Raw genomic sequence first — 24,951 nt, forward strand, 5'->3', positions numbered from 1 at the left:
CCCAGAAGATCGAATGCATTCATAAAGGTTACAATGAGCACGTGCTGTTGTTACAGGAACACATGGAAAGGAGTGGTAGGGGAAAAAAAGGGAAAGGGTTTATGAATACCAAATCATGAGTGCTATACTGAACAGTGCTTCCCAGTGCTAGAACAGGTCAGAAGGTAGAATGAGGCTAGTGCCTGGCATGAACTGAAGTTGTCCTATGATGCCGTAATGGAGGGAGCGCTGATGCCACAGGCTGAACCTGCAAAATCACAAAGCTCCCACACTCGCCATGTGACACACTGAGAGTCAAGAGAACAATGATTCTTAATGGTGACAACAAGCAAGGCAGTTGTGCAGGGGAAGAAATAAATGTGGATTTGCAGACTATCTGAAGCTTAGAAATTGGAGTGTGAAACACCAGACTCTCATACTTACCTGTCCTGGTCACAGGCAACTAAAAGACAGACATCTAACAAATCTGCATGATCCCATTGATGTTGATTTGTGTGGTGTACTAGCTGGATGACTGTATGCTAAGCACACTCCTGTGCATCTTTAAAATGTTGTACACCCACCCCCATCGTGATACCTGACCGGAAGACCAGAGCTGCCTGCTGAGCCATATTCATGTAGCCTGGACTGATACAACCACATAACTCATTGCTTGCTTGTATTTTGTATGCAGAATAGAAGTCCTGGTACAAAGCATATTGCTGAGAAAAAAATTCTCAGCCAGTCTAAATTGGTGGAGCACTGCTAAAAGCAAAGAAGCTAAACCAAATTACATCAGGTTACATCTGGCCTTCAGCCAATATAAGCAGGAAAAAAAGAAACAGAAATATGGGGGTGCTGGTGAAAGACAGAGCCACTAAACCCTAGTCAGTTATTATTACAAGGGATTAAACTGACAGTCGACAAGCTGTATGCTAGATGTTAGCCTCACAGAACAGTGCACATCTATTAGTAGAAGTAGGTTAGTAGAAAAGAAAAAAAAAATGTGGATAGGTGGATAGAAATGCAGAGAAGAAATCATTCAAACACACTTCAGCCCCTCCAATTCTTAAGCCATGTTGGAGGAATGCTACTGGGGAAAGTTCTTAGTGAGCAACTAATTACCTGTCACATGAATATCCTAGTACTGCAGCTCTGGATTCAGGAATTGCCTTCTCTGTGGCCTCGTGCACTCTCAGCCCTCCAGAGGAGTGACTTACACTTTCCTGTCAGAGAGCTGAAAGGCTCTGGTTTGTGGCCAGGAGATACCACATCCTCATCTGCCAAGTTCAACCCAACACTTTTTTTTTTAAAGGACTTAGTTCTTCTTGCATTGCTTGTACTGGGGAAACTGAGTTTGCAAGGATCTTGGCTTTCATGTAACCGCTGAGGCAATTAAAACGGAGTCCAAAATGTTCCCTTGCCTACTTTTCATTAAGAGAAAAAGGTAGGTTTCAGTGTTCTCAGTCCTTACCCAGGGACACGTCTGCTAATCACAGAGTGAGCAGAGAAAGAGAGGGAAAACTGCTCCACAAACCTGTCCTCTCCTTTGCCTTGAATGTATCTGGGGCACAAAGGCACGTAGAGGAAGAGAGGATGGATTAGATTTGTGCTCTGTCTTCTTCACCGAGCGTCTTTTGCTAGGGCCATGGAGGAGTCCTTCATGTTGTGACTCGGGCACTCAGACTAGAGCTTGAGACTTCTTTTGCAAGTGCTAGAGCATTTAGGAGTGAAGATGGACTTTAGGGAGAGGTCATCCCATTTATGTGCTGTCCTCTCTTAGGATAGGCAGTATATTGCCAGTCTCATCCATAATGTAATGATGAGTTGTGTTGTAGGAGTACGTAGCTTGTTTACTTGTTCAACCATGTTTTCTGATTCAAAGGTATCATATGTTGCTGTCAAGTATTTTTAGTCTGAGCTTCTTAATATCCAGTTTACTTTGCAGTCTTGGTTTCCCCAACTAAAAATAGCTCTAAGACAACAATAGCTTTTAGGTGGTTCCACTTTTTGGATTAGACATGATTTGTTAAAAAAAGCAGCAACATGTGATGGTAGTTTGGTGCCTTCATTCCAGAAGGATCTTGGAGAGATTTACTAGCCTGCACTGAGTCTCACCACCTGCTCCTGTGGTACAGCTAGCTCTCCGCTGTGACACAGCATTCCTCTTCTTCAAGGACCATCAGGGCAGATTATCTTTTCTGGTTCAGAGATATTTTTTTCTGGCTGGGATTTTTTTTTTTTTTTTGGTAGGTAGAATGAGCTAGATTAGAATTTGGCCTGAACCCTAAAGTGAAACAAACTTCCAGCTGAGAAAGATCGTGGAGGTTTCCTTCGCACCCCTCCAAAAGGTCAGGATCTCTGTAGTGTGTTCTCTTGGTAAGGTGACACCTGCAGGTATACAGCACTTCTCCCATCTTCCTGCGATACCCGAACAGAAGCGACTCAGAAGGGAGGAGCTCTGTCTGCACTGAATCACTATTGCTTTCTATATTTATCCTACAAATTTAAAAGTCAAATTCTGTCAAAAATTCTGTTTAACCTGTAAGATCCTAGCCGTGAGGACTACAGCTTCAAAATGATGCAGCAGGTTGTGGGGTTTTTTTTTGTTTTGCAGTGCAAGTGGAAATTTGAGCGTGTTACCGCTTGAGCAGTGGGAGTTGCGCCAACATAGCATCCACACACTCATTGCTGCAACCCAGTAAGGTAATGTGAGGTTTTTAAGCATTCTTATAGCCTTTATTGTCCTTGGTTGGAAAAGATATGACTTTTGCCTTTAAAAAGAAGTTAAAAAAACCCTTCTGACTCTGTCATGAGAATAAAAATAGTACTGTTGGGCTGGTTTGTGATGTTTGTCCCTTAATCTTAAGTTTCACAGTTCATCTAAGGTGTGAGGTTATGAAGTAGGACACAGAAAACATGTCATGCTCTAATGCCTCCATTTTCACCTCTGGAAAGGACCTTTCCTCAGACACTACAGCTGTATGTTAACAGTGCTGCAGAAAACGTATCACATTGCCCTTTGGTTAGCCATGTACAAGGATCAAATCAGATTTCATTCTACCAAAGAATTCTCATGGCTTTGAAAAATGGACCCTGTCAACATGAAACAATTAAAATTTGGTGGTAGTTGCATGTAAGACTTAGGTATAGTGCTTGGATTTTCTAAGACACAAAATGTAGAAGACACTGAAGACACTGTGTCTTCAGTCCTAAGATAAGTATTTTGCCTACCCAATTAGTATCTGTCAGGGTCCATTAATTTTTCACTGAGGCTTACCAATTCATTACTTTTTAAAATTAGAGTCTGAGCAATAATTTTTCTGAGATTTGATCGTTCTACCAAGATCTGTTAGGGGGTTTAGCGAGGTCAGGTAAGCAAGAGTCATTCCAGTTGCTGACCTGATCTTGCACATTGCCTTCCCATTAGGAACTACAAGTATGTTGCAGTGCACTGTCTCCCTAGGGAATTTGGAAAAGGTAAGAAATATTGGATCTGGTGCAGCAGTGTGTCTGGGACCTTGGTGAGGTCTGTACAAAACTGACTTGCTGTCTGATCTGTACATATTCTGCCATTTCAATAAGCCTGGACTAGGCAGGATTGCCTCACTTCAAAGCACAATAGTAATTTAGGGGCCTAAAATCCAATATCATTAAATCAGAATTATGAGAAGAAATTGGATTCCTGCACATTAATAAACAGGATTTTACTATACCGGCTTGCTAGCTACTGTCATACACAGACTGTCATGCATTCCATATTGAAAGCAGGTGTATTAAATGAAATAATGAGACAACAAAAAATTAGTATTAAAGCATTTTTTTTTTAACCTCCCTGGGAAAATACTTGGTCATTTCAGCCTATCAGCTGTTTCCTTGGTATTTATTTTTCTCTGTTCATCTTTGAAACTCAGTAAGGAAATAAAATACCAACATAAATAAATGAAGAAGAAGGTTTCTCAACACCAATAAGCTAGACAAAAGAAACAGAACACTAGAGAATGTTTACTTATTCATGATATCTTCATGAATGCCATACTTTGGAGGGAATGGGAGATTTTTGTTCATGTTTGACTCTCAAGCGTGTTAATCAGGTTTTATTAAAATGGGGGTAGGGGGCATTTAGCTTGAAAAAAATAGAGAAGCTAAATGCAACCAGATTAGAAGTTCATGTGAATGCTAGTCAGTAAGAGGAATTGTTTAAAGTTGATATTATATGCAGGGGGATGGGAAAATATTTTCATAATCTTACTTAAGGGGAGGAAATCTTTGCGAAAGGATGCATGGTTGTGTGCTGGAAGTACAGAGTTTGTTCTGGGGGGTTTGTTCTGTTCTCTTCCCTGTTCTGTAAAAGCATCCTGTATAAGTTTCAGTAGTTTTGTCTGTGCTGTCATCCTGTCTAATAGGCATCTTCTTAAACATGTGAGAAGGCCCCTTGAAAATAATGAAACTCCTTATAACGAGTACAGTACATGCATAAGTGTCTTCAAGATTTCAGAGTATCTCTGCATTTCAGATCCATACCGCCTCTCTCTGTGACTGTTTTGCATTGGCATGTAGCACAGGGAGTTCTGGCTTGGGGTTTCTCTGTACTGCCGTGACCCTGGAAGTGTCAGGAAAACAGTCCTAAAAGTGAAATCCAGGTATTACGCAACAGTTTTCTCACCTGACTAATTTAGAATTGACAGCAAAGTACAAGAAGATAGAAGCAGGGAAAAACAACCCCCCCGTACTGGCAAGGGTATAAATTAAAATGTCAGATCAGTCCTCGTCACGTGAAATTTGTCAGAGCTCCGTCTTTGCAATATGCTGTGTAACTTCTCTTACCACAGAAGTTTAGGGACTCAGGTCGTGTCTAGCCATCTTAAAGTCTATGCATAGCAAAACCACGCTGCACCTCATAAGATTGGATTAAAGAATACAGTCACTAGAGCCTGTTTGCTGTTTGTATGGTCTGTCTAATATAATTTCAAGTTATCTGATAGCAGTTCTTAAAATGCTGGCAGTTTCCATGCTGTTAGGCAAATGAGGCTTAGAAGAATTAACATATATATATGGTCAGTGACACAATACGGAGCAATACATGTGTTTTTCATTAAGTGGTTTCTTCATAGATCTTCTATCCCCAGGATTCCTTTGCATTTATTTACATTCCATTATTCTTTTTTAAACAGCATGTGCATTAGCATACAAACGTCAGATAACCCTACATTGCAGTTGTCACCCCATTAACAAACAGCCACATTGGGGGTGGGGGTACCCTCTCAATCCAACCATAAAGGACTTCAGATTTGTATGAACTACTTACTTATGGGGAAAGTGAGCTTATTCTTTAATATAGGACAAGTCTGGTAGCACTTAATTTTACTAGAAATATTTGCTTTTTAAAAACTGTATTAATAAATAAAATAATGTAATATAATGCCCAAAGTCCAGCTGTAAGCTCCCAGAGCAGCCTGGGCTAGCGCGCTGGTACTGCTGCTGTGGGTGCCGATCTGGGTGAGAGGTCATTAGTTTCCTTTGCTCTTTCTGCTGTCCCCAGAAGGTGTCTTGTGTCAGGAGGGGCTTGAAAGCTAAAGACTGGAGGGAGAGTAGTCATGTCAGCTGCAGCATTTTGTTATTGATTTTCTAAATACCTTATTTCAGCTATAGGTCTTTTGCTCGCATGAATTGCTTGCATCAATGCAAAAAAAAAAACAACCCACCAAACCCCAAAGTTTGCAAATCAGAGGCTAACCATGCATTTCCTTTGCTGCAGCATCTCATCTCTGTACAGCTTCTGCTGCAGTTTTGGTTGTGCAGAGGGTGTGGCTTGAGCTTTACAAACCTAATTCCTCTCTTGCAGAAACAGATTTCTCTTCTATTCTCCAAAATATCATATAATAATTAAATAAATAAATCTGCATTGGAGTGTGATCTCAGTCTAAAACCACACATCTGAATAGACACAGGTAACTGTGAAGAGACACTTAAAGATCAATATTAACTATTTAATTGTTCATGTGAGACTGGCAAGGTCAGGCACACTGGGAGTTATGAAAGCTGATTTCATACAGAGCCCTGATTGATATCAGTGTCTAAAAAAGGTCTCAGCTCCCACTGAAGCTTCTCCCATGACTGGGACAATCATAAGCATGTGTACTTTTTCACCACTTGTCTGAGCGCTAACGTGGATTCTTGCGCAGCTAACAAGACAGTGAACTAACTTTTCTAACAGTCAGGGCATGGAAAGGATTGCTTTTCTCTCATGTGGCAATAGGAAAGATTGGTGTTTGAAACCATTGTTTAAATGTTGGTTTACCTACTCAAGAAAAAAGAAGAAAAAGAAAGAAAGTTCAGACAACCCCATGGTATCTTTGAGCTCCACCAAAGCGCAGACAAGCTCACAAAACCCTCTGAGATATCTACAACCCACCAAAGACTCAATCCACAAAGCATGACATTTGCAAAACTCCAAGGAGGTTGTGGCCACGTTCAGCGATTTCAGAGACTACGCACAGACATGATTTGGACATTTCCACCATGTACTGCCTGTAGGGCCTCATTTTGTGATTGACATGGCCAGGAGCATATTTTGCAGATGGGGTCTCGCATAGTGTCGGCACCTTTTATTTTCTATTTTTGTTTAGTGTGGAAACAGGGGTCAGCCAAGACTGTCTGTTGAAAACAACAGCTTGTTTTGTGCCATCATTTTTCTGTCCTTGCTTTCAGCTGATGTTAGTGGTGAAGGGGTGACTTTAATATCTGAGTTCAGAGTCGGAGCCCATGGAATTTCTCAGCGTAGCAGAGGCTTTCGCTGTACCAGGGAGGCGGGAGGGTGGTAAGAAGAAGGGAAAACAATGGATCCCCATTTCAAGTTCTTAAGAATTTTTAAACTAGTGTAAAATACTACTGAAAAAGGACCTTTGTCTAAATCTCTTGGACATTACATTTATCGTCTTACTCTGTAGGAACACATTCAATATGAACAAACAAACAAACAAGAAAAGCCCGACAACTTTTTCCGTTGTTAGGAACATGGGGAGGCCATTGGTGATTAGAAGCAAAACTACATCCAGGAAATATTTGTTGCCATAGTGACCATATTTCGTTGATTCCTTTTTCTGCTGTACAGATCTGATTTAATTAATTCAGATATTTATAAATAGCTTCCCATGGGGCCAAAACTAATGTCTGCAAAGTAAAGTTGCAAAGACTTTGGATGTGCAGCTCTGTACAGACAGATGGAGACCCTACTTCAGCAAAACAGTTAATGTGAGCACATAGTTTTAAGCATTACATCTCATTCAACAGAATTGTGTGTGTGCTTAAAGTCATACAGGTGCTGAAATAGTCTGCTGCAGTTGACAGCAGATAGTGAGCATTTCTATTTTAAACTGTGTGGTTTGTTTTGATCTAACTTTCAAAAACTCCAGTGGAAATAAATCCTTACGTAGTTACACCATTAGTCATACTAGGAGTGTCCAGTTGCTTACTTGGCAGTTGCTGTGAGCATTACAGAAAATATGGGCATATACACCTTTCATGGTTTCATATTCCTTCCACTAATCCCCAGTTTCTGTGACTCGTCCTCTTGCAGCCTTTTCCCCTTATTTTTGTTTATACTAGTGCTAGGGAAATGGTTGAAACACATGCATTTTACAATTGCCTAATAGGGAATTTTTCTGGAAGTGTGCAAATTGAGCATGCAGTATGTGTAATCTCCAATAGTTCAGTTCCCTTCAGTAGGAAATTATCTTGAAAGCGTCATCATAGTCGGGTACCAAAAGACTTGCAGCTACTCCGCATCATTTGCTTAGAATATGAGTTCCTCATCCACTGACTCTGTGTTGTCCCAGGTGTTAATTCTGCCTTGTAAATGCAATCGCACAGTCAGTTTGGGAGAGAAAGAGGCAAGAAGAAAAGGTTAAAAGGTTTACCATTCCTGCTGCTTTTTGGAGGTTTTATCCCCTCCAGTAAAGGATGGCATATGCAACTGGTTCTTTCCATATTTGGCACATCAGGGGGCATTAGTGTGTTGTCCAGCATCAGGATAACAAGGGACAGCTGAAGGAACAGAAAGGGAAAAGTCCGGAAGCAACTTAAAAATTACGATGACACAAATTGCCATCTGCAAAGACAAATAATCAGAAGACTGGTTAACACCTCTAGCATCATCTTTATCCATACTCCTTTCACTATTTTCAGACCATAGTTTATATCAGACATCTGACACCTTTCCTAGCCTTCTGCACTCAGACTTCTCTAAAATCTGTCTTTTGCATTGCAAATCTGTTTTTGTCTAAGAGTCAGAATCCAGGTGGGATCTCTACCAAAAAAGTTGGGGTTTTTTATGCTCCTCAGCTTCCCTGAGGTGCCATTCTCATGTTCCCCACCCAGAAATTACATGGTGTTTGCCATTTTCTTAGACTTACAGAGACCCAGACTCCAGGTCCCTCAGACTGCATACAAAGAGAGGACAAGTGAACTGATCTTCAGAATTCACTCTTTCACCCACACTGTCAATCCACAGCAAACAGTCAAGGCGTCCTGAGATTGTATCTGCAAACGGCCCATGGCAACACCTGGTCAGGGAATTTTGTGGTGCAGAACGTCCCTCTTGAAGCTGTGCTGCTGGACAGGAGCAGGGTCTCTTCCTGCAGCATTTATTTTGGAATATCCATCAGCTGAGGAGGCCTGGTATCTACTTTCCTTACTTCACCATGCGTGTTTGTGGGCAGCTTGCCCACCATTTTACCCTGCTGAAGTATTCTGGGGCGGGTTGCAGTGGTCCTTTCCCATGGAGGGGCTTTTCAGAGAGGAACAGCAGTCTGCCCAGAGCTGAGGTGAAGGCTAGGCAAGGAGGGATGCCGAAGCTGTCTGTGTCCTGGTCTTTCTCCTGTCTCTTGGTATCAGGGGCAACAGTCTCTCCACAGCAGGAGGCTTCCTGGGATAATTATTTGATAATTGTGAGCTTTTCTGTTCTGCAGTCCTCACTATAGTTTCCTCTCAGTACAGTTGCATTAAACTTAGTGGGAGGTTATTCAAATAAATAAGAAGTGTCTCAGTTTTTAACCCAGTAAGTCCATTTCTTAGAGCAGCAATGTCACGACAACCAGATGCTTTTGTTCACAGTGCTGTATTTATCAGAGATTTGGAACTTTTACACCCCAAACCAATGCAATTAGTGTGGAAAGGAAAAGTCCTCTTCCACACATCTCATCACGCCTCTGGGTGAGGAGGGCCATTTTGTGTGAGAAGCTGAAACAGGCAAAATCAAATGAAGGAGGCAGGGACAAGCATTCCTCTGCCTTGGCAAAACCAGAAAAGGACATGCGGGAGAACCCCTCAGAGGAGGACCCAGACAATCCCAGAAGGATTAAGCTGTGATATGCTGTACACGGTAACCAGAGCTGAACCTGGCAACACGCAGCCCCACGAAGCATGGCTCCAGCGCTCTTGTGTGCAAGAGGCTGTTGTCCATCAGCTCCAGCATGACCCTGTGCAGGCTGTTATGACAGCTGTTGGAAACTGTTATGTCAGTGTACTCTTTCGGTCTCTTCAGGAATAGAAGATGCTGTGCTCTTTTGGATTTTTTAATGCCCTGCTTAGTCTGGATCACAAGTTAGTGAGACATTGATAATTTTAACCATGTACTGCACAGGCCTATTTGTTTATATTGCTGGAACGTGCTCTTTGTTTCTGGCAAACACTTCCAGAGGAAGCCTGTGCAGAAAGTGGCTGGAATAACTTTTCCTTCCTTACACTTTTGTCTTCCCTCCTTCTTCTGCAGAACATTGCTATGTTAGCACTGTACTCTTTTAAAAGAAACTTCTCTGTCTGAAGTTTCCTTTTGGAACTGTGTTATTTCTTTTCCAGTAATTTTGTAAGGGACAGTGTCAGTTTGGGTTTTACCTTCATAACAAATGCACTCCAATTTGTTTCTGCTCTCAAACTTGCACAAATCCACTGTAATGCCAATTTTACAATTGCATTCCCTGCTTTTCTACCCCTGCTGCTGTTTGATTTGCAGAGAGAAAGGGAGAAGCTAAATATTTATACAAGGGAAACTGCATTTACATAATAAATAAACAGAAAAAGCAGAAAAATAATCCCCCCCTCTGCTCTTTAAGTTTCAGTAACACTGCATGTAGGCTGTTTCAAAGAGAAGTGTGCCTCCTACCTTCATCCCAGCTTCAGCAGACATCCCTTTAACCGCTCATACTCCTTTTTAATTCCTTCGCATAAAAGAAAAACTCCCATTGTGTCTCTGAAATTCAACATGATATGGAAACCAGATAGGTTGTTTGGTTTTTTTTAAAAAAGAAATGTCTCCTGCCCAACTTTAGTATGGCAAGGAAATTTGATTATCACTTGTTGACAGGCATGCAGGTCATGTCAAGTGTTTCTGACATGTCTATTTTAAGTTAAGCTAGAATTTGTATTTTGATTATGACAGAGTAAAAATACTTGGAGAATACATAGTCTTTGCCTGTGAATGAAAATTAGAATATGAAAGTTATGGTCAGACAGACTTATATTAGCGAGATGAGGCTTTGATTGGGTCACTGCCCAGATGTCCTAATTTAGAAAAAAAAGAAACAAAAACCCCGTACCACCCTCCCTCCTGCTACTTTGACAGAGAAAAACATGATGACAGCAACACAGGAGAAATAACATGAAATTACTTGTGAAAGACAACTGGAGATTTTCCCCTTGCCCATTTTAGTCAAGTGATAAAGTATCCATCTCCTTCTGCTTAACTGTCTGTTTTATTCCACAAGCCTGCATTTCTGCAGCACTGCAAGATGTTTTAAGTGTTAAATACCCTGTGGGTCCCGACTCCTTTGGCTCTCAGCAGTAACTAACACAGTCAGAGTCAACAGCTGAGCCCCAGAGCGAAGGTGGTATGTGGTCAGGAGCAGGGCTCCTAGCTGTCTTGCCGGCCTGCTGAAATCAGTTGGCCGCCTTCATGCCTTCGGGAGTCAGCGGCAGCAGCAGCATTGCACAGCCCTCTGCAAGCCCCCGGCAGCGGGCTGAAGCAAACCAAAGTACTCTACATCCGTAGGTCTGAAACTAGGGGTTGTGTCTCTGTGTGGGGTCTGTAACGTTAGGAGCAAAGTATAGAGCCCAGTTAGAGGCCATTTATCTGTGCCAATATTTGGGGTCAAGGGCTCACCAGAAGCGGAGTCCCAATTTGCAATGGGGTCATGACCAGAAAACATTTGTAGATGGCTAACAAGGGCACTAGGTTTGAGAGTAGTCCTCAGTAGAAAAAACTTTAAGTGTTGCTTTCCAAGCAGTTGTCATGTGAAGTCTGGAAGCACGGACTGTGTTGGTCACTATTCAGCTTGCTCCTTTTGGAAGCAAATTGGTTCTTGGAAGAAAAAAATTGTCAGAGGATGTGAATGTTTCTGAAGAGGGAGATGTTGAAATTTTGCTGGATTCAGTGTCTGGTCTTTATCCAGCTCTGAGCTCAAAGGCAACACTTGTGATAATACATTTTCTTCACCATAGAGACAAATGCACCTCCTGAGGGAAAAACAGTTGCTTTGACATTTCAGGCTGGGAAACCTGTCCTTGACACATGCACAGGCCCTGATACATGGTGTCTTGGCTTCGCACGCTTACGGCTGTCTGGGAGGCTGGCACCGTCCCTGTTCAAAGGCAGTGGCATGCCAGCACTGCAGTGGTGAGGTCCCCAGCGGAAATGTTTGCACTGGGAAGGCAGCAGAGCACAGCAAATATCATCTCTGTCATAGGAGATGATGTTCTCTGCATTAGCCATGGTGTTGTGCACTTGCTCACACGTGGTAACGTATTTATGTTAGCAAAAGCCCTGATGGGACGGGGGAAAAAGAAATGGAGCTTATGTTATGTTGTGGCTGCCAGCAGTCACAAACTGCACTGTGGCAGGAAGCTGAGTGTAAGAATCAACTGTGTTTTCAGAGTTCTTCTAGGAGCTGCAGTCTTGATTTGCAGAGCTGCCAAAGACCTGCAGCACTCATACTTTCAGCTGGATGGGGGAGTAGTCATTCTGGAAATCTGTCCAAGGGATTTAAAATCAAGCCCCTGGCTAGTAACAGTACTGTATAACTAAATATTGGTGCCCGAAGGACTAGACAGAACAGAAAAAGCATAGAAAAAGTGACTGGGCAAAGAGGAGACTATGCTGGAACATAAATCATTAATATGAGTGATAAGGTGAAGCACAAATAAGGGGAGCATTCCTATTCTATAGTATCACTACTGTGGTTCTGCATCCATAGTCAGTGTTTTGTAACACTGGCTGGCCAAGACTATGTAAAAACTTGACTCTAACAAATGTACTCTTGGCTCAGTGAAGGTGATGAGGCTCTGATAGTTATGGAGAATTCAATATAGCCAGCTTTACTGCCTGTTTGTGCTTCTTCACCATTATAATTCTCCTTCAGCAAAGTAAGTGCTAACTGACTGGCTGATTACAGAGCTGAGAGGTTATAGGCCCATAAAACCAGAGGACACTAAGAGATGATCTGTACATGTGACACTAAGATGAGCAATCACATCCAAACACAAACTATGCCATTAGTATTACTTACTTTTAAAGCGCCATTATCGCTGCATTGTTCTCTCTCATTAACAATTAGTCATTCAGGCTCTTGAGAACTTTAATACAATAATCCCTACAAGCTCATCAAGCAAATCTCACACAGTTGCAATGTTGCATACAAGATTTATAAGATGGAACTGTCTGGATGTGGATGTGGGAGTAATGGTCCATAAGCAAATGTGACATAAAAAGAAGTCAGCCAGGAAAGCAGCCTCCTGAACTCAGAAAGCCTAGCTGTAGTGGGAGATGCTATTATTTCAAAATGGCTTTCATCTTTTGGGGTGGAAGGGAGTCATTTTGTCATAGGAGAAGAAGAAACTGCATAATGTCCATGGCATTTGCATACTGGTCAATGAAAGTCAGTCCCTGGTTTTGAAATCATGTAGCTGTATGCATTTTCCATTTGAATGCTGCATTAGGAGAGCCTGTGCTCCTCCATTCCCTCCCCCTTCTTTCCCTTCTCCTTTTCAGCAAAAAGAGACCTCACCAACAAAGAGAAAATAGATTGAAAGCTCTTGCATCCAGACTCTTTCAAGCAAAGCTTGAGAGAGACTTTGGCACATAATGTCTCTACATTATGTTCACTGCCCTTAGAAAGCAATAACCAAATACATTCTGCTGGCAGTTAGCAAGTGCAGTGATTTCAACACAGATGAGAAGAGAGGACAAAGAAAGAATATGCTTAGAGCATCCCTTTCACTGTGAACCTATGGGCCAGCTGGAGTGTTTACAAAGCTCTAAGGCCAGCCAGCAGGGAGTTGCAATAATCTAATTTTAATTATGTGACAAAAGCATGAAGAATCATTTCAAGGGCTAACAGAGGAAAATGGTTGCAGCCTGCCAATATTCCTTAGATGGTAAAAGAAGACAAGTTAACTCACAGAATTTAGTTGTTTCTCAAAAGACTAAATGGGATCTATTACAACTCCCAGCCTGTTGTTGTTAAGAGAACAAATTGGTTGCCAGTAAAAGGCTTTAGGTGTTAAAGAAAGTTCCCAAGAGGCATCTAGGCAGAACAGCAATACCTATGCTCCTCTTCTTAAATAAAAGATATACTCTACCAGGGAGAAAATGAAGTCCATAATCATATTAAACTGGTTAATATGAAATGCAGGGTATACAAGTTGCTAGGCATAAATTGACAGGCCTTCAGTTTGAGTTCTCCAGCATCACAGACTTCTGGCAGGGTCACAGTAATAAAACAGCTGTTTTGCTATCTCAAAGCAAAGCACAGTTAATAAAAGGCAAGGAGAGGGAAGGAGAGGGAAGGGGAAGGGGAAGGGGAAGGGGAAGGGGAAAGGAAAGGAAAGGAAAGGAAAGGAAAGGAAAGGAAAGGAAAGGAAAGGAAAGGAAAGGAAAGGAAAGGAAAGGAAAGGAAAGGAAAGGAATTATTATTCTGATAATAACAGAACAGAGCTCACAGCAGTGAGCCAAATCATTTTGACTCCAGTGAGTAGATGGCCATAATGAAAAACATGGGGATATGACTTACATTTCATGCTACCAGAAGATGAATCTGTAGGTTCTTATTTTAGGATTTTCTTCTTTCTGGATGCACTGAATCCAAACTTTTAATACAAGATTATCCTTAATTTTATTTTTCAGTAATACTTTATACTATCATGGCTCTTTTTAATCTGCTGGTGCACGAGGATTTTGTGCTTTGGTTTTGTTATTGCTTGAAACATATAGTAGTGAACAAAATTTCAGTCTTTTGCAAAGGCATTATTGGAAATACTGCATTTTCAAGCAATTCATGTTCAATAATTTAACAGTCACTGGGGCTTCATGGGATCTTCCACATAATGGCATAGCTTGTTTCAGAGCTTGGTGATGTGCTTGAGCTATTCTCCTTGCCACAGCATCATTTTGATGACAACGCTACATAGGATGCCAAAAAGTGCAGGTAGTCTGGTTTTGCTTTGACTCTTCATTATTCCATTAAGTGAAATAACACACTGCTAAATAAGTGCATGGCTTTCAAGTTCAGGAAATGTTAACTTTGGTCTCCATATGTAAAATCTTTAGTTAAAATACCTTACCATAATTCAGAGCAATTGTCATTTGAAACAGGAGCACACTACAATAATATGTGTATGTTAAGCAACACAGAGTATGGTGTGTGTAGTCACTGTTTTAGCATAGTCCTGTTTACATCTGGGTCTGCAATTTTGCAGAGAGAGTGTATCATGGAAATAGGATTTGTCTCCTGTATAGCCAATGGAAAGGCATGTGAAAGTGGTGTAATATTTATTGTACATGTCCTCAAAATTAGTGTAGGTCTCTCCATAGAATCAATTAGGTCTCTCTGTAGAGTGACTTTTTAATTAAAGCCTCTACACAACTACAAATTATTATTAATAAGGTATTATACCAATCATTATTAATGAAGTAGCAAAATTAAAACTTTTCTCTGCTAACATCCTATACTCCTCTCTTCTTTAGAATGGTCTCAGTGATAATCATTACTAAATTGAACCTCAGAGTAATTATTCTCAACAATACTGCCAGCGGATATTGCCATCTGCAAATTACTTTTCCCCATTATGTGACAGTGATGTTCTTGTTCTTGATCAACATTGTCATTCAGATTTGCATAACTTGAGGTCTTTTTCTGTGAATTTAGCCACTCTTGCATGGGATTTCCTTCCAACACCAAGTGCTTTTGGCTCAGGTTAACAGTGCCTTTTTGCATTTCTCTGGAGTAGGATTTAAGGTGTGATGTTAGCATTCCTTTGCTTATTTTCAAACTTTCCCTGACCCAGGTTTTAACACAGACATCTTGCATACAGTTTAAAAATATGTCTGCTGTCACATGTTAACATGTACAGCCATCACACCTTGAATCAGGGCCAGCTTTAAGCACAGATAAAGATGGCAAACTCCTATGTCCAGTAGTCTGTCCTCCTCAGTGACTGCCTGTGGTACCTGTGCTAGAGGAGGTGAGAATGAGCTATTTGACCACTATATGCTGCCTGAGCATCCATTCCTGTTACCAGTGACTGAAGGTGTCAGAGTAAGAAGGAGAATAAGGTGACTGAAGCAGTAATTACTGTTGTGAGGGCTGGGAATGGTTCTTCCTTGCAGCCAAAGTCACTGATGCCTCTCTTGAGAGATGCTACTGGGGCTGTTGAGAGATGTAGCATGATGCTACATGGGGTCTTAAAATGCAAAATAAATTGTTTTTGCAGCTATAAACCAAGCCATTAGCCTGCTGATGCTTGAATTCAGCTAACTAACAGTTTTATGTGGGTAAATGAAACTTTTTTTTGAGTCCTTCTAACCAAGCTGTAAGCTGTTCCTGCCTCTTTGGAGCATGCGCTAGGCATGAAGTCAGACTGATGAATTCTGGGCAAACCATTGGATGAATTTAGGAAGCATGTTAGAAAAGGGGACAGTGGGGAAAAAAATAAGAGAAGAATTTGGGGTTGTCGTCAGCTTTCTGGTGGTACGGATGTTTGTATAAAGGTTTATGACTACCTGCTGACATGAATAATTCTTCAAATAGCTCTCAAGCAAACATTTTACACTCTACTGTTATTTTCTTAGTAATCTGGTGAGGGACATCTGCAGTTTCTAGAAAACTGAAGCTATTTGCCATGAAATTGGCAAACTAGGATAGATTTTGATAAATAGTCCAGAGGGGAAAAAACAAGGAAGAGTAAGGCCTTAGAACAAGTGTCATTTTTTAAACAATCCAGTTTAACTTTTCATTTGAAAAGTGACCTTTTTTCATTTTTACAATTAAGTTTAAAATGTAGGGTCTTGAAGCTAGATTGAATAACTCCATATCCAACCCACAGGATTTTAGTCACTTATTTGATGCAGCGCCTGAAGTGAAAAGTCCATTATTCAATCAGCTCCAGAGGGTGTGAATTTCAGAAGCCAGAACAGGGAACTGAGGTGGGAAAGCAGGGCAGAGCGGAGAGAGTGATAAGCTCAGCACTAGCTGTTGGTTGACATTACAAAGATTGTTTTTGTCAAGAGAAGAGGTGGAAATATCCTCTCTCCTCTTCTATTTTTTGTTCTTTAAAGAAAGCCGAAGTTCACAATGGCATTCCCAAATGCTTAAAAGCTGTATACGTCAGCAACCCCCTCTTGCTCCAAGTTACCTTAAGTATCATGAGGCTGTTTTCTAACAATATGCTTTTTCCCCTCCAACAAGATAACTTTTTCTCCAACTGGGGAAATGCCTGGAACTCAAAACAGATGCCTTAAGGAAACTTCTCCCCCTCTGTACACATTTTGAGTTTTCTGAAGTCAGGGATGCTTTACATTGGAAATCTTCAAACACCAGGGAAGCCTAAAGTCTTTGTGGACTGGCAGCTGTGACAAAGCTGTGGTATTTCTGTAAGACAGACAAGGTGCAATGCACCATCCATAGTTAAATAGAAAGGTCTTCTTTTGTTTTATGTTGACTGAAGCCCTCAGCAGTCTAATGACTAGCAGGATGCTGTGGAATTATAGATACTTAGTGAAAATCTTCAAAAAGAGTATATACTGGTTAAAACTGTTAGACAAAGAAGTATGTACAAACATCTAAGAATATATCTAAGAATGCAGCCACGAGTTACACATCAGCATTCATTGTACTGAATCCAAAATGTCATGTAATATAGCCTAGTGTTTCAGCCCTACACAAGGCACACCTGTGTCTTTACAAAGTACTGATCTGGAGCCAGCTTGACAGCTCAGATTCCAAGTGGGCTATCTGGTAACTTCATGGATTGAATATAAGCAGGGAAAGAGTCCAGAAGTTTGCCCGCTGCTCCATCTAGTGCTTGTGTTCAGTATCCTATAGGATCATGAAGTATCTTTTTCTTCTGAATGCTGGTATCCTAGGAGAGGCATGGATATTCCAAGGAGCAGCTTAATTGCTGGAGAGCACTTGTAGTCCACTGACTTCCTAGCTCGTAAGGGCTATCCATTGGAAAGTCTTCTCTCTCCTCTTTTGCCTGTCAACCTGCTGTAGTAAACAAGTGTTCCCAAAGAATGGCTGAACTGCCTTTGCAAAGGGGTGATCCTCCAGGAACTCCTATGGGAAAAGGAATACATAAAGCATGAGACTTACCAATCACTAGAGCCATTGTGATAAAAACACAGTATTTGTGTCAAGCAGACTGAGTATAGTTTAGTGAATTTTTGTAATTAATATGTCTGTTTATAACTATAATAGCTCATTTCTACCAGGTAAGTATCAAATCATGGGATAATTAAGTATTTTGGCAGTGTACTCAAAGGCACATAATATAGAGGATAGAAGGTGGAATATTACACTGGTCAGAAAGGTGAGGAAAACATCGTTTCAGCCAGACTGTGTACACTCTAGTAATTTAAACAGTGTCAAGGAAGCTTTCTGAATATAAACGAAATTGTCCTAAGTTCAATTGTCAGAACAGTCTCTGGCAGTTGTTACATTGGCCGGCTAGCACTTTTCCAGGCAGCTCCCAGGCACAGTTCTGAAGATACACTGGATCAAGGACCATTTAATAGGATGGATGTTGGCATTGCATACCACTTGACCCCAGGTATGTTTAATTTCCCAGTGTGGAGGAAGTCACAGTGTAACACAGTGTGTTTCTGAGAATTGTGATCCCTTGTAGTCCTAGCCTGAGAGCTTTGGCTCTGTAACTCCAACTGTAATAGCTCATGTTTCTAGCTCTAGGCATCCAGAGAGTGTAACAGGAAAGGTAATGGCTCTCACAGCTAGGTGAGAGTATAACTTCAGAAGCAAGTTTTTAGTGTCTAGCAGGACTCTCTACAGTTTGTAGTTCTGCAGCTGGATCTTATCTGATTTTTGACTCTAGTCTAAGCAGCTCTCAGAGATGCCATTGTCAATAATCATCAACTTCCATATCACTAGCTGGCTTTAGTATCTTCCAGAATATAAATAGGCTCAGAATAGCAGAAGCAGTCATATCAGTGTACTATAGTAGCTGGGCACTGCATATTGCCACAGCACACTAAATACTCTCAGGTGGAGGAGAGAAGATTTTCCCAGTGCTTTGTAAATTGTTTTCTGAATTTGTTTATGTTTACTTTATTCATTTTCTTTCTCCCACTTTCCTCTCCTCCAAAACAAAACACTTCTTACGCTAAAACTGCCGGAGAGGAAGAATGGATCTAGCACCTACCAGAGATGTTCAAATATTAAAAATAAGAGATGGCCTGTTAAACACAAAACCCAGAAGGAACAAGAGAAAACAGAGTATCAGTGGAGTGGGAATGTGCTGGCAGAAGGCAAGTTTATTCTGCTATTTATATATCAGCCAGGTCTTTATTCCAGAACAAATCACTCCACAGAATAAAATCCCAGGCAGAAGGGTTAATGGGTAGCTGTGAGTGAGGGCACGTGGGGGTCACACACCCAGGTAAGACATTCTAACTCTGCTCTGTCCTCACCCTCTCCGAGATAGCATCTATCAGCTGGAAACACATCTCCAGAGCTGGCTGCTTCATGGTAAGGAGAGGCTGTGACCAGAGCTTATGTATGATATCTTGGTGTCTTGGCAGGAGAGCTCTGTTAATATCCCTGACAAGATCTCTTTATCCTGTACCTTCCTAATCTGCAAGACAACAGGAAAAGAGAGGAAATTCACTGTGCTAAATTGAGTCCCTGCTGTGTATGATTGGTACTGGTTTTACTTTGTAGAAGTTGCCTCTTTGTTTTATCAAATGCTTCATGTTTTGGTTTTGGGTTTGTTGGGTTTGTTTGTTTTGTGTTTTTTTTTTTCAAAAAGAGGAGGGAAATATTTTTGTTATTCCCATTCTGGGAAGGGTTGCACAGCAGAGACTTTTCTATCGCAAAGCATCCCAGTATGCAGCCCTCCCTCCTCATTAATCCTGCCTTCTCCCTATGCCCTCTGCCCCCAAACTTTCCCTTGTGCATTAAGACCTGTGAGTCTTCTGCCAATTGGGATTTCTTCAGTAGTTGCTTATACAATCAGTAAGTCCCTTTTCAGTACTTGCTGATCCTGTGGTGGGAAGAGAAATGATGGTTTCTCTTGATGTGCTGCCTGAAATAAGAACTTACTGGCTCCTCAAAGGAACCAGCACTTCTGACAGCAGTTGAAAAGCAGCCAAGTTGTTTTGAAATGTAAAATTAATGTAGAAAAACAAAGGGAGGTTGAAGGCCCGTGATTCAGTTTTTTCATTTAAGATCCCTCCGTACCCTTACTACTACACTCAGTAATTAAATGTAATGTTCTGTATATATAGGAGGTCAGATGACATTATTTACTGGCCCTTCCTGGCATTAAGCTTCCTGAACGCATGCCAAAGCATCACATTGTGTAGCACAATTGTACCCCCACCATTTAGTAATTTGGCTTGTTCTGAGGTACATTGACAGAGGCAGGCAGCTAAAGCAAAGCTCTAAGGACTGAATTTAGTTTCATCGTTTGAGATAATATTAAAAGTGTGCACAGAGCAAGTTAGGAAACAATGCAGCTTCACAAGAAAGAGCTCCTGAGCGCTGCTGCCGCACGCTGGCTCAGCACCACAGGCTGTTCATAAAACAGAGACTTACGCAAGGTATAACCATTTGGATGTCGAGTTCAAACACCTCAAAATTGGAGACATCTCAGTTTCTGCCAGCTAATCCTGTCTATTGAATATTAGGGGCTTATCTGAGGATCCTCCTCTTGGTCTAGGTGTGTATTTGGTTTCTCCCTGGAGGTGTAGGGCATAGCGGTCAACTGCATCTTGCTTTTTGTGAGAAAGCTGTTTGTCCCAGATGTTCACACAGCAACTTGAAATATGAGAATTTTGGTGGTCCAGCAGCAAGGACCAATATTTTAAATGGAACATTCTTCTTCGGTGTAGAGAATTGCAGTGCAGCGAGGACGGGATAAAGACTAGTGACTCCCCTGTATGCTGGAGAGAAGGCAAACTGGGTCAGAAAGAAGAACAATGTCGGAGGAACAGATGAACAAAATGAGGAAGGCAAGAGGAAGATACAAAATCAGATGTGAGGGTAGAAGAAACACAGGCTCACAAAGGGAGCAACTCTGACCATGTTGCAAAGGGAGCTCCAGCAGCACCCTCACCTGCCCAAAAAGGAACTCGACAGGCAAACACAGGTGTCAGCCACAGGCAAAGGGACCTGACCCTGCACACTCGCACCAGCACAAGATCCATGCTACTGCTTTTCCTTCAGACAGATGCAAACCCCCATCAGAGCAAAACCTGGCCCTGATACGTTGATTATTTTGAGTATTTCTTTCCTTTCCTCTGAACTCTTCATCTCACCATCCCATGGAGCGCCGTCCTTCAATAGAGGTGCTTTGTATAGGAAAAAGCTGGTGGGGAGATGGCTGGTATTGCTTCACGTGGTAGAGTTGTCTTTGTAGTAAGAGAAAGAGCAAACTGATAGTGTATGCGTAATTTTACTTCCCTTTAACTTGTCTTTCTGTATTCTTGGAACTCTGATTTTTTCCCCTTGTCTTTTTTTTTTCCTAGTGGCAGCGTGAACGAATAGTTATTCACACCTTTCTTTTAGCGAAGTATCTTAGGAAACTGCGACTGAAAGGGACGGTAGCACAACTATTGCGCGCACGGTATTCTCCCTTCCCGGTTCAAAAACCTCGAGGGAAAAACCGGGCAGAAATAACCACGCAACCTCTCCGCTGGCAGAGTCAGAGCAGGCGGTCGGGAGCCTGCGGGCGGACCCCGGCGGCCTGGAGCGGCCGGTGCCCGTGTCCCCCCCTCCACCCCCTCCCCGCCGCGGCCGGGCACCGGCTCCTCCGGGTCTCCTTCCCCACCTCCTCCCCGGGGAAGGGGGCTGTCGCCTCGGCTTCGTGCTCCAGGAGAGGCAGGGAGGACGAGAAGGCCGGGAGCGGGGAGCGGTGCCGGCCGCGGAGTTCGGCGGGGCAGGGTGACACCTGCTGGGGGCGGAGGGGCAAGGGGGGAGCCCCTCGGCTCCGGGGCGGCGGGGGGAGAGCCCCTCGCCCAGCTCGCTGCTCCTCCCCGCCGGCGTCGGGAGCCAGGCCGGGGAAGGGGATGTCTGCCGGGGTTTGCCGTCTGCCCCGAGTTAACACCTGGCTGTCTGGGGATCGAAGATGCAGAAGCTGTGCCCGGGGAACAGCTGGATGAATGACACTCGAGAGGGATGGGGAGAGAACGAAGGCCCTGGTGAGGCCGCCAGCCCGCGCCACTAATGGTCCACCACTGGTGAGCTGCCCTTGTGCTTCCTCCGGCAGGCAGCACACAGGCCTGGCACGTTTTGTGCTGGAACTCCAGTAAAACGCCAGAGAAAACTCCTGGGACGGAGAGGGGCGAGAGCAGCAGGCAAGTTGAACAAAGCCCTGTGCTCAGAGGAGTTTGAATAGGCACTACAGCACTGTACTCTGATCGTTTCTTCATCATGTGAGCAGGGGGCTCCAAAATGCCTCCCACCACGTATTACCTGAGGCAAAGGCTCATAGCCTCTCACAAAGGCAGCTGAGGGGTTTAGAGCAGAGACTGAGAAGAAGTCCCCGAATGGCAAGGGTAGGAATCCTCTAGCGTGCACATAACCTGAGCACCGGTGATCCCGATGCTTGCCATGCTCAAATGCCTATAGCTCTGGCTCTGTTCACCCAGTTGCTCAGCCAGTTCGAGTTCAGTTTCAGAAAGTGGCTGCCCTCCAGCAAAGCTTAAGGGAGCAAATACAGGCAAACCACTCCTATGGAAATAGGTTCATGATGGTTGTAAGTGTCTGAGGAGAGCGAGCCCTGCCTGGTCTGGCCTACTGAGGTACTTCTGCCTCCCCTCCTATCTCTGCCCTAGCATGGGGGAAAAGGCGTCTTTGCTCCAGTTACCCTTGCTTAGGCTTGTGTGTCTCGCTCCCTCCATTTATGGCTGGCAGAGAGAGATCAGTGCTGACAGGGAGACTCGTGCTCTCTTGCACAGTTGCTATGGTGCTGCAGGCTCCTACTGCCTACCTGTTGCCTTTTCCTGATCTATCCAGGGACAGGGATTAGTGCAAATGTGGCCGTGACACAAGTCAGTGGTCCGTGGTCATGGGCACCGCAGAACTGTGCACCAAGGTCTTTAGTAAGAGACCTACCAGTCAAACAGGAGAACATTAAAGACTCGAAGGCATTTTAAAAGCAGATGCCTGGCACCTACTTGCTGCCCTGCTTTTTTTGTGCAAGCAGTTAGCCATGGCTAGGAGCCCTGCAGTTGTCAGCTATATTTCAGGGTAATTTTATACACAGGAATATTCACAACGTCCTTTTCCTTTGAACTCGGTCGAAACAGCAGGCTTGTTCCTTCTCTGAGAAATGTGGCTTTGTTCTCCCTGCTTAGCTGTTCTCTTACACATCAAGAGACAAGTCCAACATCCACTGAAGGTAATGGAAAGGCATGGATGGTTTTCAATGGGAGTTAGATCAGTGTCCAGATAAATACACAATTCAGTAAGGCAGGCTTTAACTGCTTCCCTTATTAGTAATACAAACATTACTTTACTGAACAGAGAGATTTGATCTTTATTTTTAAATGATTTCCAAGTTCAGAAAATATTTAAACTGTGTGCCCAACCAAGAGGTTGTACCTTTTATTGCAGGAAAAGGCTCAGAAACTTACTGTGCCAAAAAGTATGAAATTGTAGGTTTCAGCAGATCCTTCTAACAGAGGCAATAATTAAAGTTGTTGTGAACATTGTATAAGGAGAAATCCATGCATTTTTTCTGAGATCACTTTTCACTGCTTGTACACAGTGTTCAGCCTCTTCCAACAAGCGTCCTAGAAAGACTCAGAATGTTACTCCCGCTGGTCTAACAGGGATAGCCAGACAACACAACAACCCCTTGACAATGCATATACCAGACTACCTACCTTTCATACCCACTCTGCCCCACGAGGTGGATGTGGAAAAATTACCTGCTCTGGGCTTAAACTCTTGGATGTGCTCAGGAGGAAGAATTGAGTGTTTCACTTCTGAAACAGGTCTGTGCTCTCCTGAAGTAAAGCTGACAAGCTAGACAGCATCACTTTTCAGCCCACCAGATGAACTACACTGTGCCACAGCTTCATCTCGAATCTTTGATTCTAGGAAGTTTTTCTAAGTAGACTGCTATTAGTAATGACAATTGCAGAGGCCCTCTTGTTTCTTGTTGTTTTTTTCAGGGTGTCTTTGATGCATAGTTGATTTGAGAGACTAGCAATCATGTCTGACACAGATGAGCCAGACAGAAGCACATGAGTGGTCCTATTACAAAAAGGCACCTTTCATGATGCTGTGCTTCTCTCTCTGTATCACAAGGGCTTATTGGGTGCTGCAGGGGGGCTAAGATCCTCACCCAGGAAATAGTGGAAGAAATGGCACTGGCGGATGGACCGTTGTTTGTCCTTCTGAAACCATGGGAAGGCACTGGGAGACTTAGCACTTAAGTAACTTCACTGCAAGTGGAGGCAAATTACTCTGACTTGGTGGAACAGTCTGTATGGATGTATATATGCATACACACACCAGTTTTTATTCCAAGCCTGGCCAGGTAGCCTTAGCTTAAAGTACCTAAGAGAAAAAATTCAGTGAACAGCCTGGGTTATCTGTGTGGTGAGAATGTACCCTCAGATCTCTTAATTCTTCTGTTTGTCAGGTTGTTGGATAATTTTGAACCAGCTCAGTAAAGTTTCTCTGTTTCCTAAGGGGTTTTTTTTCTGTTTTTCTACTATTCTTGCCAGGCAACACAGTATGATTTTCAGGTTTTTTTTCTCTATTGCTAATAGAATTTTTTCACAAAACCTGCCAATTTGGCCTGGCCTGGAGCTGGGCTGAAAGAATAGGCTCTTTCTGATGGGCTGTGTTACTGAGGTCCTCAGGTGGGATCCCAGCTGCTCCAGCTGCTCAGGAAACGAGACGAGCTCTTGCTCCTCCCCTTAGTGATTTAGTACAAGTCTGGTAAGAGAAGAGAAATCAGGAAAGCTTTTTTCTGCCTGAAAGCAATAGGGAGAATCACTATGAGACTGTAAAAATAGGGACCACTGTTTCATCTGTTCTGCAGTGCCTGACCTGTGATTTAAGAGAAGAGTGGTTCTGTGCTGCAGCTGAATTTCCTTGGCTTGGGAAGTGGAAAGGAAGAATGTGTCACCTGTAGTTGGAGGTAAGAAAGTAAAAAGCCAGGGTAGGAGCAGAGGTGAGCATGGTGTGCGATTGATGGGGGAAGGAGGTGTGTAGAGCCAGTGGCCCAAAGGGAAATGGGGATGGACATGTTTAGAGATGGGCTAGAAGGGGGTGGCAGGGGTGATAGTAGGGAGAGTGTGAATGGCACAATTGCTTTACTTCTTGCTTTTGGAAGAGCTGGCTGTAGTAAATGTGTGCACATTGGAGGTAGGGTATGGGGGATTCCGAAGTCACAAGACTGACTAAACACATCACTGTAACAGAAACAGTCATCTCTTTCCATGTGGACAAC

The 24,951-nt window shown here is 42.8% G+C and overlaps 1 long non-coding RNA gene across 4 annotated transcripts in view; it reads left to right on the plus strand.

The window, feature by feature from the left end:
* The first annotated feature begins 1,110 nt into the window (after positions 1 to 1,110).
* The window catches only part of LOC138690327 (uncharacterized), a 137,760-nt gene continuing 113,919 nt past the window's right edge, over positions 1,111 to 24,951 (plus strand). Inside the window, exons 1-4 of one of the 4 annotated variants that reach the window (XR_011329162.1) lie at positions 1,111 to 2,330; positions 2,597 to 2,685; positions 3,410 to 3,459; positions 24,541 to 24,639. This is a non-coding gene — a long non-coding RNA (uncharacterized lncRNA). Of the gene's footprint in view, positions 3,460 to 24,540; positions 24,640 to 24,951 lie in introns of all 4 variants that reach the window. The other 3 variants (XR_011329161.1, XR_011329159.1, XR_011329160.1) reach the window with 3 other exon arrangements.

The sequence above is a fragment of the Haliaeetus albicilla genome, chromosome 21 (genome assembly GCF_947461875.1).
Source record: "Haliaeetus albicilla chromosome 21, bHalAlb1.1, whole genome shotgun sequence".
Classification (NCBI taxonomy): Eukaryota; Metazoa; Chordata; class Aves; order Accipitriformes; family Accipitridae; genus Haliaeetus; species Haliaeetus albicilla.